At 42.7% G+C, this 21,270-nt stretch overlaps 1 long non-coding RNA gene and 1 pseudogene across 1 annotated transcript; both read left to right on the plus strand.

Moving 5' to 3' along the window:
- The first annotated feature begins 11,261 nt into the window (after positions 1–11,261).
- LOC144299396 (uncharacterized) lies at positions 11,262–19,582 on the plus strand. The gene is made up of 3 exons (XR_013366135.1): positions 11,262–11,398; positions 12,041–12,135; positions 19,253–19,582. It is a non-coding gene; the product is annotated as an uncharacterized LOC144299396 (long non-coding RNA).
- LOC144299620 (peroxisomal trans-2-enoyl-CoA reductase pseudogene) lies at positions 15,603–16,579 on the plus strand (annotated as a pseudogene).
- Positions 19,583–21,270: the final 1,688 nt, after the last annotated feature.

Genomic DNA, 21,270 nt, shown 5'->3' on the forward strand with positions numbered 1-21,270 from the left:
GTCAATTTCCCCAACTTTTCAGAATGCAGTGCACAAGCATCCCTGCAAAGGCTGATTGGTTCCCACCTCGAAATTCTCGTAGGAATCTCCTGCCCTGTACCTGTTCTAGAGAGGTGACCACTGATGGCATCCCTACAAGTCAGTTCTCACCTAAACCAAGGTGCCCCTTTGCTGCCTATCCAAGGTGATAGAGTGGCCTGACATCTTGGGATAAGGAGGGGTGAGGCCAGCGGGAGTAGCCACTCTCACCCGTCTGCCACCTAAATGATCCTGCTTCCTCTGGATCTTGTGAAAAACCGAGTCCTAATCCAGAGCTTAGCGAAGCTTAATATTTTTTTTTATTTTTATTTATTTATGATAATCACACAGAGAGAGAGAGAGAGAGAGAGAGGCAGAGACATAGGCAGAGGGAGAAGCAGGCTCCATGCACCGGGAGCCCGGCGTGGGATTCGATCCCGGGTCTCCAGGATCGCGCTCTGGGCCAAAGGCAGGTGCTAAACCGCTGCACCACCCAGGGATCCCTGAAGCTTAATAATTTAAACGGTGATATTCCTTTTAGAAGGCTGAGGAAGTAAGTGGAACACCTATGGTCTCTCAGCGGGAGGCCTGTGCTGCTTGTGGATGAGGCTTCCCAGGGTGTCACCCCCAGGGCCAGTCTCCTTTGTTTTTGTTTTTTTTTAAAGACTTAATTTATTTATTCATAAGACACACATACAGAGAGAGAGAAAGCGGCAGAGACACAGGCAGAGGGAGAAGCAGGCTCCTTACAGGGAGCCCGACCTGGGACTCAATCCCAGGTCTCCTGGATCAGGCCTGGGCTGAAGGCGGGGCTAAACGGCGGAGTCCCCGGGGCTGCACAGGTCTCCATCCTTTAACCTGTCTTGGGGACCCCAAGGCCACCAGAGGTAAGCAAAGGCAGGTTCAGAGTGCTGGATTGCCAGTCCTTATGTGCACTCTCCAGATGAACCTTAGGCTAGCAAGGAATCCTATTTTGGGGGTTTTTTTGTATATTTTTTTATTGTAGTTTGATATGCCAGCATGTAGCATAACACCCAGTGCTCCTCCTAGCAAGTGCCCCCCTCGGCGCTCATCACCCAGTCACCCTGTTCCCCCACCCACCTCCCCTTCCACTACCCCTTGTTCATTTCCCAGAGTTAAGAGTTTCTCATGTGTTGTCACCTTCCCTGATATTTCCCACTCGTTTTCTCTTCCTTCCCCCTATAATGCCTTTCACTATTTTTATAGTCCCCAAACGAATGAGACCATATGATGATTGTCTTTCTCAGATGGACTTCACTTAGCATAATTAATACCCTCCAGTTCTATCCACATCAAAGCGAAGGGTGGGTATTCGTTGTTTCTAATGGCTGAGTAATATTGCATTGTATGTATAGACCACATCTTCTTTATCCATCCATCTTTCGGTGGACACCCAGGTGCAGGTATCCCGCCGTTTCCCTGCCTCTGTATCATTGGGGTAAATCCCCAGCACTACAATTGCTGGGTCGTAGGGCAGGTCTATTTTTAACTCTTTGAGGAACCTCCACACAGTTTTCCGGAGTGGCTGTACCAGTTCACATTCCCACCAACAGGGCAAGAGGGTCCCACTTTCTCCACGTCCTCTCCCACATTTGTTGTTTCCTGTCCTGTTAATTGTCATCATTCTCACTGGTGTGAGGTGGTATTTCATTGTGTGTGTGTGTGTGTGTGTGTGTGTGTGTTTTAAGAGTTTATTCATTTATTCATGACAGACACAGAGAGAGAGGCAGAGACACAGGCAGAGGGAGAAGCAGGCTCTATGCCAGAACCAGACATGGGACTCCATCCGGGTCTCCAGGATCACACCCTGGGCAGAAAGTGGCGCTAAACCACTGAGGCACTGGGGCTGCCCTCATTGGGGTTTTGTTTTGTTTTGTTTTGTTTTTCATTGTGGTTTTGATTTGTATTTCCCTGATGGCCAGTGATGCAGAGCATTTTCTCTCGTGCTTGTTAGCCATGCCTGTGTCTTATTCTGTTAGATTTCTGTTCATGTCTTTTGCCCATTTCATGATTGGATTGTTTTTTTCCTTGGTGTTGAGTTTAAGAAGTTCTTTACAGATTTTGGATACTAGCCCTTTATCTGATACGTCATTTGCAAATATCTTCTCCCACTCCGCGGGTTGTCTTTTAGTTCTGTTGTTTCTTTTGCTGTGCAGAAGGTTTTTATCTTGATGAAGTCCCAGTAGTTCATTTTGCCTTTTGTTTCCCTTGCCTTCATAGATGTATCTTACAAGAAGTTGCCGTGGCCAAGTTCAAAAGAGGTGTTGTGTTGCCTGTGTTCTCCTCTAGGATTTTGATAGAATCTTGTCTCACATTTAGATCTTTCATCCATTTTGAGTTCATCTTTGTGTGTGGTGTAAGAGAATGGTCTAGTTTCATTCTTCTGCACGTGGCTGTCCAATTTTCCCAGCACCATTGGGTTGAATAGACTGTCCTTTTTCCAGTGGATTGTCTTTCCTGCTTTGTTGAATATTAGTTGACCCTAGAGTTGAGGGACAATTTCTGGATTCTCTATTCTGTTCCATTGATCTATGTGTCTGTTTTTGTGCCAGTACCACCCAGTCTTGATGATCACAGCTTGGTAGTACAACCTGCAATCTGGCATTGTGATGCCCCCAGCTCTGGTTTTCTTTTTCAATATTCCTCAGGCTATTTGGGGTCTTTTCTGATTCCACACAAATGTCAAGATGATTTTTGCCAACTCTCTGAAGAAAGTCCATGGTATTTTGATAGGGATTCCATTAAATGTGCCAATTGCCCTGGGTATCATTGACATTTTCACAATATTAATTCTTCCAATCAATGAACATGGAATCCTATAAATGACCTTATGTTCCTGGGCTCTCCTACAGGAGACCTCATCCTTTGGTCACATAAATTCACTTGCATCCCTTGCCCCATGGTGCCTGATGAGTCAGGCCGATCATGATTGTTGTGCCCAAGATTGCGAATCCGAGAAACCACCAAGGAGCCAACACCGATGCAAGTACACAAGGGTTTATTTACAAGTTCGAGCGTGGGTCCAAGTATACTCCACACAACAGAGCAGGAGCTTGGACCCTGAAGTGGGTTACAGCTGGGTTTTTCATGGGCTGGTCTAGGGAATTTTCAGAAGGGGTGGAGGAATGTTTTTTTCCCATTCCAATATGAGGGGAAAGGGTGGGGGAGTTTCTTAAGATCTGATAAGGGATTCTCTGAGCTCTGTAGTCTTTCTGATATGGGACTTCCTGCCAAGGGCGTTCTGAGCTTTGTTCTCATTCTAATATGGGGCTTAACTGAAGGAAGGTAAAGTTCAGCTCTTCTTCACAGGGCCTGAGATGGCTGTATTTGTGCTAATGCTGAACTTGAGGTGAATGGCCTTAATTTTCTCGGACTCCACAATGATCAGTTGCAGTTAAGTTTCCTGCCTCACCCTTGCTTCTCTCTGTTCCAGTACCTGGGGCCCCGTTTGCAAGCATGACCCCACAATAAGCGAAGGCCCTCAGGCGGGGGGAAAAGCCAATGCAGAAAGCCAGAAAACAGAAAGTGGAGCTGGTTAGGCTTAGGCCAACATTCCCTTCCTTTAGGGAAGGGGGATTGAGCAAACCTTTCTCCAGAAGCCTGTCAACCTGAGTCTTTAAGACCAGCAGCCTCGCTATCTGCCTTTAACTGGCTGACAAGTACCTGGTTTTGCTTTTTGTTACAAGAAGCGGTTACCGAAGGGAGAGATGTCACCCAGGAAAGAAAGGATAGAATCCACATTTACTCACCCTTTAAGGGGAGTGGCCCCCGGTTTGGGCACCAAAATGATACAGGAGAGCTTGGTTCTTGTCTCAAGGAGTCAAGGAATGAATCTAGAACAGACGACACAGAGTGAGCAAAGTGATAGAAGTTTTTTAAGCAGACATGCAGAGAAAGTTCTCAGAATTGAGACGGCCCCCCTGACAGGGGTGCCACTGAGGGCTTTTTATGGTCTTTTATAGGAAACTGCTCAGGGAACTTGGTAAATTTCTTGTCAGTATCTGGATGGATATTTAGAACAAAAGTGGTGGATTTGTAACTATCGTAATAACAAGATGTTCTTATAAATATCATGAGCAAGGTGTTCCTTTGTCTCTGGTTGATCCCTCCTCCATAATATTTCTCTACATCTGGGATATCTGTGAGCCTGGTCAGGTAGCCCATGAGCTTGCGATTCTTGTGATGTCTTGGTTTGAGCAGGGACTGTATTGAAAACATCTTAATGACCTATTTCTTTTTAGTCTGGTGAGTTTCTGTGATTACTTAGTAGCCATGCAAGGGGGGATAGTCCCTAGCATTTTGGAGTTAGGGAGCCACGTTTATTTCTTCTGTTTTTGCTGTCTTATGTCTGTTTTCTTGGGATGGGTAGGAGCCTGACTCTGGGGCCTTTCCTTGATCTTTCCCTGCTTAGGCCCCCATCTGCCACTAATTCGTTCCTACATCAATTCCATGGAGGTCAATTTGCAAATAACAGCATCAATCAAATTGAGTAAAATTAGTAAATAGGGAACATGTTGCCTTTGAGAACCCAAAAAGACAAAAAGATTTTCGACTTCTGTGCTGAGAAGGTTAACAACTGTTTCTTGACAGTGTCAGGGACGGTTTACCAAATAATTTTCAGGTACTTTAACTGAAAATGATGTGGTGGGACTTGCATTGTGTATGGAACATTGAGGACCCATCCTCCTTTTGTGAGCTCTGGGATTCATATCTTCATAACGAGTGTGTCAGAAGACTCTCTTTGGAGGAGGTATGTCATCAATATAATGTCATACCTGTGCGTGTCAAGAAAGTTGGGTCCAGTTAAGGTCTTGCCCTCAAAGATTGTATGTGATGGATCCCAAAGCTGTTGAGGTACCCATGAGGTACCCCCATGGGTAAAGGTGTATTGTATCCCTTGGGAGGTGAAGACAAACTATGGCTGAGAGGCATTGAAATAGACAACGAACAGAATTTATTAGCCAAATCTGTAATCTCAGAATATTTCTTTGTTACTGATGGGATGGACTTGGAAATTTCAATAATGTTTGGTAATGGAGCCTTAGGGAATGGGACCTCAGAATTAAGGTTGCAGTAGTCCACCATGAGGTGCCTGCCTTCTTTCCAAGTTTATTAACAGGCAAAGTTTAATAGGCAAATTTAACTTTTTAAACGGAGCAGTAGTAGGGATAATCACCTCTTCAATCATTAGGTTTTCCCAAAGTTTCAATCATTGAAGGAAGGCGTAATACCAGCCTTGGACCCAGAACCCTGAGACCAAAACCTGAGCTGAGATAACAGTCGGACCCTGAACTGACTGAGCCACCCAGGTGCCCGAAGGAAGTCCTATTTTATTTTTAATTTTTATTTTGCACTGGGCTATATTAACTGTTTTAATAGATGAGGGGCATCCATGGGGATTCACTTTTGTCAAGCCAATTTGTTACTACCAAAGTCTTTTTTTATTATTATTATTTTTAAGGTAAGCTCCATGCCCAGCATCAGGCCCGAACTCACGACCTTGAGATCAAGAGTCACATACATGCTCTACCAAGTGAGCCAACCAGGTGCCCCTGTAATTACCAAAGTCTTTTATTTATTTTTAAGATTTTTAAAATTTATTTTTTCATGACAGACACAGAGAGAGAGAGACAGAGAGAGAGCAGTAGAGACACAGGCAGAGGGAGAAGCAGGCTCCGTGCAGGGAGCCCGATGTGTGACTCCATCCCAGGTCTCCAGGATCATGCCCTGGGTCCAATGCGGTGCAAAACCACTGAGCCACCGGGCTGCCCCCAAAGTCTTAATTTTAATTTATTACTCACTTGGGCAGAGCTTTCTCACCCACTGTGGGATATTTTGAGGCAATGGGTGCTATGACTGTGCAGATTTACGCAGGACAGTAATAGTTTGGATGATTAAGGTAAAACTTACCTATTTGTCCTCCACTTCATATTCAGTAACTCTACTAAAGGGTTATAATGAGTACCTTGGTTAAATTTTGGGGGTCTCCAGATACAACTATAACTTGAGCCTCAGGATTAAGGCTGTGAAGCTTTACCAACTGACACATTTAAGGCAAATATTAAAGAATCAAAAAAAAAAAAAAGAATCTGTGTTAATAGCGGCACAAAGCCAATGTGTGTCTTTTTGTTATTGTGCCCAAGATGGCGTATCCGAGAAACCACCTAGAAGCCAACACTGATGCAAGCGCATGAGGGTTTATTTGCAAACTAGAGCTTGGGCCAAGTATACCCGACACAGTGGAGCAGGGACTTGTACCCCGAGGGTAAGAGGCGTAGCAGTTTTATAGGGGCCAGTGGCCAATGGGATTGTAACACACACAGACTTGCACAGTCATGTCGGTCCACACGCAGGTGGCCAATTGAATTACAGTTTACCCTACAGTGACCATTTGAACTAGCCTATCACTCTGGTCAGAATTGGCGCGCGGGATTGGCAAGCAAAAGGCGGGGTTTACATTCTTTGCGGTTTAGGGGTTCCGCATTCCTATATGAGCCCGTTTCCAGTAAGGGTGTGCTCAGTGGCTTTACTAGGGTGGGGGGAGTGCAATAAGTAGGTCTTGTGGGGGTCATACATGAGATGGCGGATGTAGCACAAAATGGAGTTAGCCCTGCTCTGCTTGTCCAGGGGTAGGGGATTTTTGTTAAATTCCTTGGGTCCCACAGTTATCATATGAAATTTTTAGTAGATTTTGAATTTCCAATTGGATCAAGTGGTGGATCCTTATTTTAGCTTTGCTTCAGTTCCTCACTGTCAGGTTTCTTCCTTCCTCTAGACACTCAGTATACACTTCAGTGATTCTCCTACATTTCTTCTCATCTGTATAAATTTCTTTCTCCAAAAATTTTCCAGTTAGCACCCTCAGGGTTAGGAGCCTCCCTCATGGTATGATGGCTTTATAGTGCTTAAGGACCCTGGGCTTCCAATTAGTTTGAATCAACCCCTTCACTGTGCTACAGGCATGCCGTAAGTGTTTTTTCCCTATAGCCCCGACAATAGGGATCTTTGTTACAACAGAGGAAAAGGTAGCAGAAGGGTGCTGGACCCCTAACCCAATGGTCAATGGATCAAGACCATCCTGTGCTACAATCCTGCTTTTTCTGCCAATGCCATTTTTTCTTCTCTTTTCTCTTTGTACAAAGATTATGTTGGGTTTCTGGCCACATAAAGTCATAGCTTTCAGTTTCTGTCTCTGTCCAGTCATTCCTACTGCAACTCTTCTGGGTAGTTATGGGAAAAGTTCAGGAACCCAGTAGCCAGGCTCATAGGTGGGTGTCTATTCCTCAAGAGAAGGCTAGTCAATCTCCCACAGAATGGAGTTCACATCCAGTAAGGTCATTTTGTCTATGGTATATTTATTACCTAAGCACTTATCTCTTAATTTCTTTCTAAGCACTGCTGTAGCTGTGCCCCACAGCAGGGCTCTTGAACAACATGTTTGAACTGCAAAGGTCCACTTAACGCAAGGGTGGATTTTCTCTTTTTGGACAGATACAGTACAACAGTATAAATGTGATTTTTCTTAATGATTTTATTTTCTCTAGCTCTATTTTAACAATACAGTATATAAGACTTGTAACATACCAAATGTGTGTTAATCGACTATTAGGTTATTAGTAGTTACATTTTGGGAAATCCAAATGTATATGTAGATTTTTGCCTGTGTGAAGGTTTGGTGATGAGAGGGTTAAATTTTTCAGCCTCATCCCTAACCTTCTAGGAGGGGAGAGGCATCAGAGATTGAGCTCAATCACCATGGCCACTGATTCAGCCAGTCACGCCTGTGTAATGAAACCTCCATAAAACCCCTCAAAACAAGTTCTAGAGAGTTTCTGGTTGGTGGGCACATGGATGTGTTGGTAGGGTGGCACCCTGGAGGAGCCCTGGAAGTTCTGTGGCACCCACCCTCTACAGTGTCCTATGCATCACTTCCCTTTGGCTGTGTCTGAGGTAGATCCTTTATAACCAGTCATTGTAAGTCAAGTGCATTCCTAAGGTGAGTCGTAATCATACCCGAGGGGTCAGGGGAGCCCCCACATTTGCAGTTGGCAGAAGCACAGGTAGCCTGAGCACCCCCCCCCATTCCTATCTGGCATCTGAAGTGCACATAGTCTTGTGGGACTGAGCCATTTAACCTGTGTGGAATGTGATGGTAACTCCAGCTAGGCGGTGTCATTAAATTGAATTTTTAGATACCCAGTTAGTGTCAGAATTGGTTGGTGTGGAAAACAACACATATTTGGTATCCGAGGAAAAAAACCACATTCTTCTCATCTTACTATTTTTATTCTGTTTGTTCCTTCCATTTTTCTATTCCTGTTTTCCCTTTCCTGCTGTCTTTTCCTTTCCTGGGTTCACTGTTAGAGGCGCCACTTGCCCAGGATGGGGAAGGGGCAGGAGGAGTGAGCTGGCTGAGGTCTCAGGCAACAGAGATGCTGACTTCCGGTTCTCCTGTCTCCCCCAGGACCTTGGAACCCTTCCCCCCATGGTGCCGCACATCAGAGGCTATTTTGTTGAGTTCCTCAGACTTTCTGACTCTGTGAGCCTTTTCGATCTGAACAATAGGCTTTTCTTCTCCCTGACAGGTGCTATTAAATTCAGTTTCTAGAAAGTACTTCTACCCCTGCCTAAACGAATTTAACAAACATTTTTAAGGACCTGAGCGATAGGTAGCCATCTCCCCGTGATATGCAGGGAGTGTTAAGTCTGCAGAGACCTGCTCCCAGCACCACTGAAGACAGACGACCCTGCTGTGAGTCCTGTTGGTCTTTGTTGGTGCCACCAATTCTTCTACCTACTGCTCACTTATACAAAAGCTCTCTATCTTAAAGGGTTAATAGAAAAAGAAACTGAGGGACACCTGGGTGGCTCAGTCAGTTAAGTGCCCTCCTCTTGATTTTGGCTCAGGTCATGACCTCAGGATCATGAGATCAGATCTTATGTTAGTTAGGCACCGAGCTGGGTGTGGTGCCTGCTTGGGATTCTCTGCCTCTCCCTCTCCCTCTGCCCTTCACCCTCTGGTCATGCTGTCTCTCTCAAAAAAATAAAAAATAAAATAAAATAAAGATTTTTTTAAAAAAGATCAAAACAAACTGAGGGCAGACCCCTCCTATTTGGATTGGTGGAGTTATTTTAAGTTTCATTCCAATCTCCTGATAGTGACCAACCCCTGCGTTTTATGGAATATAGGCTATTTATGGGAGTTGTGAAGTAGGCCACTGTGTAGACAGGCCTCAGCTCCTGTGACATCATGGAATAGCATGAACTTTGAACCAGGTTTTGGATGCTGTCACTTACCACCTTCGTGCCAGGAGCATCTTGAGGTCAGCACATTCCCCTAAAGGGACTGCATAGATCCAGAGCAGCAGGGAACTGCACAGAACAGGATGCAGAAGAAACCAGAAGTAGAACCATGAAAAGACGGGACAATCTGGTGAAAACGATGGACATGTATTTAGCCACCCAGGATCAGGGTGATGTCCAGAGTAAAAGAGTCTGTGGCTAGGAGTACGCAGTGGACTTGGTGGATAAGAGGTTTACGTGTGCATTGCAGGTCATTGTTACCGGAACTAGGATAGTCTGTGACCTGGCTTGTGAATTCAGTCATTTGAGAAGTAGTTCAAGTGATCTTATAAAACCAACTTGAAGAATCAGTTCCCCTCACTTTTATGAGGAGAAGACAATAACAAGTGGCTCTCAGAAAACAGCCGGAAAAAAAAAAAAAAAGAAAACAGCTGGAGCCTGGATACACAGTGCCATCGTGCCCCGACAAAGCTGAACAGAGTGTCTGCTACTTTGGCACCCCAGTCCTGCATGAGACCCCCAGGACACCACAACACTCTATGATGGGATCAGGGTCTTCAAGGTCCACACCATCCCTATTCCTCTTGCACCTGAACTCTTCTGGTCCCAAGCTTCTCAGAAGGCTTCCCTTCAAAGTCACCGGGGGAATGGTCCCCTGAGTCCACACAAAGCACTACTGGAATGCCAGGCGCTGCAGCCTCTCAGGCGGGGAGCCTGCTTCTCCCTCTCCCTCCCGTCTCCTCTACCCCCCACTCCTGTGTGCAGATACTCTCCCTCTCAAATAAATAAGATCTTAAAAAAAAAAAGAAAAAAGACTGGAGGACTCTATTTCAGGGTGGTCTTGGGAGTTAGCCTTTTGAGTTCTCAAACATATTTAATGGGAATATGGGAGGGGAACAGTCGATGAGCATTAAGCACAAACTCAGTATCCATTGCTGTTCCCCAAAATTAGTACCATAATAACTTGTAAGTTATTTTAACAACCAAGAAGGATCACAGTTCTCAATCTACATATCTCAGTCCTTCTTTGTTGCAGGGAGGAGATCATTGGGCCACAACAGGTTAGAGTTAGATATAAGCAGATGCCCATATCTTTAGGTCCAGAACACCAACTAGGGACCCAGAGCCTTAGGGGTCCTTGAACCTGAAGAAAGGAATAAGAGAAACTGGGAGGCTCCGTGGTTTCTGCTTATACCAGAAGCTGTGGCTCAGGGTGCAAGTGAGTGTGGCAAGTCGATCCCAGGGCTTTGGAGGGCAGCTGAGAGAGCAGACACACAGATCACTGGGCTGGGCCAGGTTCCACCTGCTCTGGGGTCTGAGTCCGAGGGGGCCGACCCATCTCTGAGGACTGTCCCTAAACTCAGTTCAGTGACAGGGCAACTATTTCCTGTTGAGGGAAAGAAGCTTAAGTTGACTTGCATCTAACTTGGGTTTACAACCTCCGGATGACATTAATTCATTCAAGCATATATTGAGTTCCTGCTATGTGTCAAGCTCTGTTCTAGAAGTTAGGGATATGGCAGTGAACAAACATCAGAGAACCTGCCATTCTAATGGAGGAAGGCAGACAATCTAGGAGGAAGTAAGATAATTTTAGGTAGTGATAACTGCTACCAGAAAACAAAACACATAATAGGGGAGAGATTTGGGGAGGAAGAACTCTGGTTAGGGAGATTCCCTAACTCTGGTTAGGGAAGTGATTTCCAATGGACCACCTGTGAGCAAGAATTTGTTCTCATTGCTAGGACAATAAGGGGATAGAATAGCCCCTTCTAGGAGAGCTATGTCTCTAATTATATATACGCAATTGATAATATGATTTAAAGATTACTTATTTGGTTAGTTTGGTTCATTTTAATAATTTCCAAGAGCCTCAGTAATTTTCCATAGACTGACTAAGTTGAGTTTCTGGACTGCAAGTGTTGAAAGTCAGACTCCAGAATGGAGTACCCATCCCAAAGTGCTGCCGATGGACTCCTGACCAGAACATTGTCCAGCAACTAGGATGGCCCTATTACCTATTACAACATCATCCTGACCCACAATTTCACAAATGGTGAGTTAAAATTTGAACTGTGAGTACTTCTGTATTCCTAGTCTTAACCCTTTATTAATTTATAATCACAAAGTTGGAGATATTCTCACTTGTGTGCTATATGATCTTGAAGTACAGGAATTGAATAAAACGGTTGGAAAACCTATACATAGGACCCAGATATGCACAATTAATAACTTAATTGTTTTATTTGTATTAATATAATTTAATATTAAATAGTAATGATTCAATACTAATGGCGATCATATAATGACTACTTACTCCATGGCAGGCAGGAGGCTAAGGAAACAATGTGCCTCAGCACATCTAATCCTCAGAACTGCCCTTTGAGTTCAGTAGCATCCCCAGGGTGAAAAGAGTATGCAATGTTAAGAACCCCTAGCTCCAATTACTAGCTGCATGACCTCAAGCAGAGCATTCCTCAGCTCTGAAATGGGAATTAAGATGCTATATACCACATAAATTGTATGTGTGTGAAGATTAAATGAGATAATGGTTATAAACTAATATTGAACGTGCTTAATGGGAGCTTTTAGAGTTACTGTTGTAAGTCTAAAATGTTCTGTACTGAGTAGAAATTTGGTAGTCATTCAGTTCCATTTTCTTTTTGCTCTCCATGTTTTTATATGACCAGTCTGGAAGGCTTCTGGCTGAATGTATGCCTGCTTACAATTTATCACAAAAAGAGCCTCGTGTGCACTTCCAGCCATTCCCCCAATCCCTGAAGCCGAAGGGAAGTAAGTATACGTAAGCCAGCTGGAAGGACTGTGTGAGCTAATGAGAATGTTTATAGCAGTGTGTGAAGAGTGAAAACAATAACATTTTGCTGTTTTTTCTTTAAGGTTTGTTTGGAGCATATATATCTGTTTTAAAAAGATTATTTATTTATCTATCTATTTATCTATCAATCAGAGAAAGAATAGTAGGGGGAGCAGCAGGCAGGCCCAACACGGGACTTGATCCCAGGACCCTGGCATAATGACCTGAGCCAAAGGCAAACATTTTAATTGACAGCTTCCCAGATGCCCCTGGAGCATATATATCTTAATAGATTCAAACACACTACAGAGAGAAAAAATTTTTTTGCTACACATAACTTTATTTTTCCTTTGGGTTAAGAAGCTTTATTACAAATTTGACAGCATGACCAAAACAAATAACACATGGATAATTACCATAAAGCTTTATGGATCTAAAAATATTTGCCATGAAAAATAAGTCACTGTGTATCTCTCGTTTTAAGAATCACAATGAGGAGCACCTGGGTGTCTCGGTTGAGCATCCAACTCTTGATTTTGACTCAGAGCATGATCTCAGGGTCATGAGGTCAAATCCCACATCAGGCTCCACATTCAGTGCAGAGACTGCTTGTCCCTCTCCCTCCTCAACTTGTGTTCTCTCTCTCTAAAAGAAATAAGTAAACTCTTTAAAAAAGAAAAAATCATAATGATACCACAATTTAGATTTATTGCCCACCTTTACAATTAAATATTAAAACCTTTTGGGAGATCCATGGGTGGCGCAGCGGTTTGGCGCCTGCCTTTGGCCCAGGGCGCGATCCTGGAGACCCGGGATCGAATCCCACATCGGGCTCCCGGTGCATGGAGCCTGCTTCTCCCTCTGCCTGTGTCTCTGCCTCTCTCTCTCTCTCTCTCTCTCTCTCTCTGTGTGTGTCTCTCATGAATAAATAAATAAGATCTTAAAAAATATATATCCAGCAATTTTACTTCTGGGTATATACCCCAAAGAATTGAAAGGAGGGTCTTGAAGAATTTGTACAGCTGTATTCATAAGCACATTTATTCACAATAGTTAAGAGGCGGAAGGAACTCAAGTGTCCATCAATGGATGAACGGATAAACACGATGTAATATATAAGTACAGCAGAATTTTATTTCAGTCTTTAAAAGGAAGGTAATTCCTAACACATTGTAAGCATGGATGAACCTTGGGGACATTATGCTAAATGAAATAAGCTAGTCACTGAAGGACAAATACTATATGATTCCACTTGTATGGATCCACTTATACCCCTTGAGTTGGAGCAAGGTTATTTTAAACTGAAGTCATTTATGACACAGCAAATGCAGAAGCCTTTCTGGGTCTCATGTATCTGACTAAAGGCTTATCCTTCTGAGAGAGAAGCTGCCATAAATCCCTCTTTGGGGTAGTTTCACTCTCAGCCTGGACCACTTGCATCTGAGAAGTGGCAAACATGACAATATTATACTTTCCATTTGTTTTCCTAAAAGCTCCTTAGTCTTTTCCAGAGAAGCTCTTTCTTTGCTTTCCATCGCTTTCCCCTGTTCAGTTGGTATATAAACGTCTATCTCCAGCTCTTTAGGGAGCCTCTTCATCTGAATGCTCCTGCGTGAGTGTGTAAATTAATCTTGTCTTTTCTCCTGTAAATCTGTCAGTTAATTTTTTTTTAATTTTTTTATTTATTTATGATAGGCACACAGTGAGAGAGATAGACGCAGAGACACAGGCAGAGGGAGAAGCAGGCTCCATGCACCGGGAGCCTGACGTGGGATTCGATCCCGGGTCTCCAGGATCGCGCCCTGGGCCAAAGGCAGGTGCCAAACCGCTGCGCCACCCAGGGATCCCAAATCTGTCAGTTAATTAATAGTCTCTAGATCACTGCATCTGAATTGGTAGGAAGTGTTTCCTCCTAGCACACTTACAAAGATATGTAGAGCGGTCCAATTTATAAAGACAGAAAGTTGAAGGGTGGTTTCCCAGGAGCTTAGGTGATAGAGGAATGGAGGGTTATTATTTACTGGGTACAATTTCAATTTAGTAGGATGAAAGAGTTCTGGGGATGGATGGTGGTGATGGGTGCACAATAATGTGCTTAATGCTTAACACTGACCCGCATATTTTAAAAAATGGTTAAGATGGCAATTTTATGTATATTTTACATAAATATACATAATATAAATATATTTTTACAATAAAAATAGATTATTTAAAAATGATAAAATCATGACTCATGCAGATACAAAAACGAACAAGTGTTAAAGATTTATTTAACCGGCTAGTGAGGAGAAGTCAATTGAATAGGACAGAATGTACATGTCCAGAGACAAGAATTATTTTGCATTGCTATCACTTGTCTTCTGAAGTAGCTTAAAAACCATGAAAGACTAGGAAATAGTGAAGACTAGACTGAACAAGTAAGATATGAGCAATGCATAGTTTTTCACGGAAGTATCCTCTTTCCACCTATCACAGGATAGGGTCTGTCATTCAGCCAGCTCATTCACCCCAGACCACACTAGATTCAAGTCAAAGTCCAACACAGATCAAAATTGACAGAGCTATTTCACTAAAAAAAAAAAATCCCAAACACAAATTCACAAAACGGTCTCTAAAAGAAAATTACAGACGAATCTCATTGATAAATACTGGTGCAATGGCATTGATAGTCATAATAGCATGTGACTAAGTGAGAAATACTAGAAATGCAAGGATAGTCCAATATGAGGAAATCTTTTAATAAAACCCACCATATTAGGGATCTCTGGGTGGCTCAGCAGTTTAGCGCCTGCCTTCGGCCCAGGGCTTGATCCTGGAGACCCAGGATCGAACCCGTATCGGGCTCCCTGCATGGAGCCTGCTTCTCCCTCCGCCTGTCACTCTCTCTCTCTCTCTCTCTCTCTCTCTCTCTGACATGAATAAATAAAGTCTTTAAAAAAGACAAAACCAAACCTCACCATATTGACACAAAAGAGAGGAAGAGATCCCACATGATCATCTCCATAAAGGAGAAAAAGATGTAAAGGAAGCATATACTCAATAACCTGAAATTTGGATAAAGGCATTTAACAAAATTTATTTCTGGGTTATTTATAGTTTGAAATTCAAAATAACTGTCAATAAGAGACTTCTGACGGAATATCAGTATTTAAAATGATAATCTATTTTTAATAAAATGAGATAATTTAGACAGGCTATTGATTTTTTTTTTAAACATAAAAATTTTCCTGTAGGGACACCCGGATGGCTCAGGAGTGGAGTGTCTTCTGCCTTCGGGTCACGGCATGATCCCGGGGTCAGAGATGGAGTCCCACATTGGGTTCCTTACAGGAAGCCTGCTTCTCCCTCTGCCTATGTCTCTGCCTCTCTGTGTATGTGTCTCTCAAGAATAAAGTAAAAAATATTATTATTATTTTTTTTTTTTTTACCATGTAAGTGACTTTAGCACTCCTAAGACTCAGATGCTTGGTGGAGATGGGCACTTGGGACAAGGGCAAGAGCTGGCTGGTTGCTGGCTTGCTGCAAGACCAACTGGCCATCATCACCAGAGGGGACACAGGTATCAGAAAGGCCATCATGACCAAGATCTTGCAGCTGGGGTGTAATGTGGTCATTGCGTCACGTAACTTTGATTGACTAAAATCTACTGCAGATGAACTGAGCCCACCAGGCTCAGGTCACTCCCATAAAATGCAACATCTGCAAAGAAAAGGCGGTGAACAATTTGGTCAAATCCACCTTAGATATTTATGGTAAGATCAATTTTTTGTAAACAATGGAGGAGGTCAGTTCAGGTCTCCTGCAAAACACATCAGTGCAAAGGGATGGCATGCTGTGATCGAAACCAAATTGATGAGCACCTTCTACATGTGGAGAGCAGTTTACAACTCCTGGATGAAAGAGCATGGAGGATCCATTCTGAATAATATTATCCTTGTTTAAAATGGATTTCCAGGACTTGTGTATAGTGCAGCTGCCAGAGCAGGTGTTTACAATCTCACCAAATCCTTGGCTGTAGAATAGGCCAGAACGGAGTAAGGAGCAACTGTGTTGCCCCTGGCGTCATTTATTCCCTGACTGCTATTGACAACTATGGCTCTTTGGCAAAAGACGTATTTGGATGGTTAAGAAAATTCCAGCGAAGCAAATTGGAGTTCCTGAGAGATCTCCCTATTGGTCTGCTTCCTGCTGTCTCCTGTAGCTTCTCTTATCACTGGAAAATTGGTGGATGGGGATGGGGCCAGTCTTTGTATATGGGAGTGTTTGATATACAACTGGCCTTAGCGAGCGGGGGATATTTCTGTTGTCAAAAGGATGAGGGAGTCTTTCAGGAATAAAGCCAAGCTATGGAAACTACATATGTTTTTTATCCCCAAATGTCTTAGTATCTCCAGAATGGCCTTTGGTACTTTAGAGTTATAATAATTTGTACGGAAAAATCACTTTCTGCCTTTTGAATGTTATCAGTTATGCCCAAGCAGAAACTATTCCTGAAATAAATGCATTCTTAAGCCCCAACCAATGTTGTTTAGCCTGTGTTTAAAGACTTTTTTATGAATGAAATTAACATACTTTATTTATTATTTTTTAAAGACTTTATTTATTTATTCATGAGAGACACACAGAGAGAGAGGCAGAGACACAGGCAGAGGGAGAAGCAGGCTCCATGCCGGGAGCCCAATGTGGGACTCGAACCAAGGATTCCAGGATCACGCCCTGGGCCGAAGGCAGGCACTCAACGGCTGAGCCACCCAGGTGTCCCTCTAGAAAATTATTTTTTCACGCTATACGTCCACCTACCAAAAAGTCCTATTCATTGTGCATCATGGATACATCAGGGATTGGCATCTCAGTAATCAGTATGGGCCTTACCCTCACTGGGTGTTTTATTGGTAGTGGATTTTTTTCTTTCCTATGTGATGCATCTTACAAATTCTTTTTTTTAAAGATTTTATTTATTTATTCATAGACACAGAGAGAGAGGCAGAGACACAGGCAGAGGGAGAGGGAGAAGCAGGCTCCATGCAGGGTGCCCGACGCGGGACTCGATCCCGGGCTTCCAGGATCACACCCCAGGCTGCAGGCGGCGCCAAACCGCTGCGCCACCGGGGCTGCCCGCATCTTACAAATTCATCTCTCTCAAAGCTATCCGATGTTTGTGAAGAGAGGAGCATTTTATTTTAAAGATTTTATTTATTCATGAGAGACACGGGGTGGGGGGGGAGAGAGAGAGGCAGAGACACAGGCAGAGGGAGAAGCAGGCTCCATGCAGGGAGCCCGACGTGGGACTCGATCCGGGGAATCCGGGATCATGCCCTGGGCCCAAGGCAGGCGCTCAACCCCTGAGCCACCCAGGTGTCCCTGAGACAGGGAAGCATTGCGGAGGGTTTGTTGCTGCTGGATTTGTGGGAAAGCTCTGAGAGTGGAGGTTGGAGGACGAAGAGTTAGCTGCCAGATTCTCCTGCTGCCTAAACCTTAACTGTGACAGGCAGTTTCCCTCACTTTGCTGAGCCACCTTTCACTGGAATCTTCTCCAAAGAAGCTCGTCTTTTTGTCTTAGCTATCTGTAGTCAACAATCTGGATACTGAAGACTAGATCCTTCTTTTTTTTAAGATTTTATTTATTTATTCATGATAGACAGAGAGAGAGGCAGAGACACAGGCAGAGGGAGAAGCATGCTCTTTGCAGGGAGCCCGATGCGGGACCCGATCCTGGGACTCCAGGATGGCGCCCTGGGCTGAAGGTAGGCGCCAAACCCCTGAGCCATGCAGGGATCCCCTGAAGACTAGATCCTTCAATAATACAGTGAGCTCTTGGGAGAGCTTCCTTTATTTATGTTCATCAGTTGGTTTTTGTTCTTGGGTCAATATTACTTTATGCAAATATCTGGTAAAGTTAGTATCTTTTAGCATTCTCTTATTTTGTTGTTTCTTCTAGATTAAAGTTATAATTATTTAGACAGATTACCAAAAATATTCTGATTATAACAATAAGTTAAGAATTTATATCTTTTCAATATTTGCTTTCTGCCCATTGACAAGTCTTTAGTTTTGTTAATTTTATTCCATTACATCAATAATTTGCTATTCTTAATTTTATTTCACATATTTATTATTAATGTCATCCCTAGTGATAGCCTGGTTAGGGTGTGGTTTCTTTCATGTGTCTAAGTTACTTTGCCATTGTACATTTACTATTCAGTTCTTGCTGGATATACTCAACATTCCCATCCAGTCACATCAATAAAAATATTCTTATTATATTAGCCTTTAAAATTTTTTTTTCTTTTAGCTTTCTATTGGTAAAAAAGGTAGAATCATGACTCTCATATAGAGTTATAAAGTGAATATATGAGGCAGATGTTATAGCCAATTCAAAAGAAGAATCCAAACAGTGCAGTTATATGACATAAAGGGATGGTGAGATGAATTATGAATAAAGATAAAACTGCTTTTCCACAGGTGGAAATTAGCGGAAAGTCACTACCAGGCTAGATAGAATTATATATCTATCAGTTACCTACAACATACAAGGAGTTACAAAATCGCACAAAGATAATGAACAGGAATCTGAGCTGATAATCTAGAATCTGATAATCTAAAAGGGTATACATTATAAAGGATGCATAGTTTTCCACTGAAATACATGGGTTTTTTTCTCTTTTTCTTTTAATTGCTATTGAGAGCACCAGCATTACATGTCATATTGCATTGGCCGCAGCTTTCCCAATGTTGATAGTGTGTATGCTTGTCCTAATTCAAACATCAACAAAATACTGATAGTGCTGCTCGTTCTGTCTTTGTTTCTCTTGGTTCTCATGATATGATCCGTGTCCATAGGTATAGTCACTTTGCCATTTCTAATTCTGATTAGTTCTTTTTCTCTTCTTTACAGTCTGCCTATTTTTCTCCTAATGCTGTTTTTCTGCTAATTATTTTATCTTCAAGTGCTCGTAATTATGCCCTTTCTTCTGCTGCCTTTGTGGTTGATTTTATTCTTATTAAATGAATTGTAGAGTTTATATGTTCGGTGTTCTTTAGTAATTGAAGAATCTGACTATGAATTTGCCTCTAACTAAAAACTTTACTTTACAGCAATGTCCACAATAGCCAAACTGTGGCAGGAGCCTCGGTGTCCATCGACAGACGAATGGATAAAGAAGACGTGGTCTATGTATACAATGGAATATTACTCAGCCATTAGAAACAATGAATACTCACCATTTGCTTCAACATGAATAGAACTGGAGGGTATTACACTGAGTGAAGTAAGTCATTTGGAGAAGGACAAACGTTATATGGTTTCATTCATTCGGGAAATATAAAAAATAGTGAAAGGGATTATAGGGGAAAGGAGAGAAAATGAGTGGGAAATATCATAGAGGGTGACAGCACATGAGAGACACCTAACTCTGGGAAACAAACAAGGGGTAGTGGAAGGGGCGGGGGGACGGGGGGACTGGGTGATGGGCACAGAGGGGGGCGCTTGACGGGATGAGCACTGGATGTTATACTATATGTTGGCAAATTGAACTCCAATTAAAAAATATACAAAACAAATAACTTTGCTTTAGTCTCAAGAACTTTGATGTGTCCCTCGTGCCAAAAGGGAAAGAACACTTTCTTCCCCTGCTTTTCTTTCCAGCATTTCCTTTTGAAAATTTGTGATCCTAATCTTCTTTGTTCTTTTCACACATATGTAATCTTTTAAAAAGCTGAACAAGCCTTTTGCCAGTTTTGCATTCTAGGTGTGTCTTTCTGGAGCCACCTCTGTGAAAGGTGAACACAGAGGAGTGTGGGGTTCTGTCTCCATAACTCTGTGGAAGTTTTGTCCAAGCACTTGGCTCCAAGTTTTAATTTTTCCTTTGGACTAAGACAGTTGTATGTATGTAATGGATTGTTTCTGCCTAGCTATCTAAAAGGGTGAGATTTCTTTATCATTCCAATTTCTTTAGCTGAATGCCTGTGATATGCATCATGGTCTGGTTTAATGCTTAATAACAAAACTTTCATTCTTGTCTACATTTTGTGAAGGGGTTGTACTGGGTTGACAGGAGATTTTTTTTAAAGAGTTATTTATTTATGATAGACAGAGAGAGAGAGAGGCAGAGACACAGGAGGAGGGAGAAGCAGGCTCCATGCTGGGAGCCTGACGTGGGACTCGATCCCGGGACTCCAGGATCCCGCCCTGGGCCAAAGGCAGGTGCTAAACCGCTGAGCCACCCAGGGATCCCCTGACAGGAGATTTTATTTAATTATTTCTCCCCCCCCCAAAAAATTATTTCTCCCAACAGTGTACTTTTTTAATTACTTTATTTATTTATTTATTTATTTATTTATTTATTTATTTATTTATTTATTTATTTATGAGAGCCCAAGAGGGTGGTGGGGAGGGGCAGAAGAAGAGGGAAAGAGGGTCTCAAGCAAACTATATGCAGAGCGCAGAGCCTGGAGCCCTCTGCAGGGCTCAATCCCACAACCCCTGGGAGAAACCAAGAGTTGGACGCTCAACTGACTGCACCACCATGCAGCCCCCCAGCAGTGTCCTTTTGCTGTCTTAACAATCTGTGTGTTATGGTTGTTATTATCTAAAACTTATAAGAAAGTTAAAAGTCAATTTAAGTGATTGTCACGTTATATATACTCTGGTCCAAAATTTTGAAATCTTTTAAAGACATCTTGAGAAACATTTGTTGCTTTTATTTATTTATTTATTTATTTTGTTGTTGTTGTTGTTGTTGTTGTTGCTTTTATTAAGGACCATCTAGTACACTTGTGATTGGGACCTTATAATCATGACGATTACATTTTTCCAATGGTTGTTACTGATACATACTAGCACCACTGATGTCTATATGTCAATCTTATGTGACACAACCTGGCTGAACTCTATTATTCTGTAGGTTTGTCTAGGATTGTCTTGGATTTCCTGTGTAAAGAGTCATATGATCTACATTTATTAGCACTTTTGTTTCTTCTTTTCCTGTTCTCATACAACCTTTTTCCTTGTAAAAGTGTGACAGGATGTCCAGTACAGTGTTGAATAGAAGCGGCGATATGACATCTGAGTTAGTCCAGGCCCCACAGGAACCAGATGCTAAGATAGGAAAATG

The sequence above is a fragment of the Canis aureus genome, chromosome 27 (genome assembly GCF_053574225.1).
Source record: "Canis aureus isolate CA01 chromosome 27, VMU_Caureus_v.1.0, whole genome shotgun sequence".
NCBI lineage: Eukaryota > Metazoa > Chordata > Mammalia > Carnivora > Canidae > Canis > Canis aureus.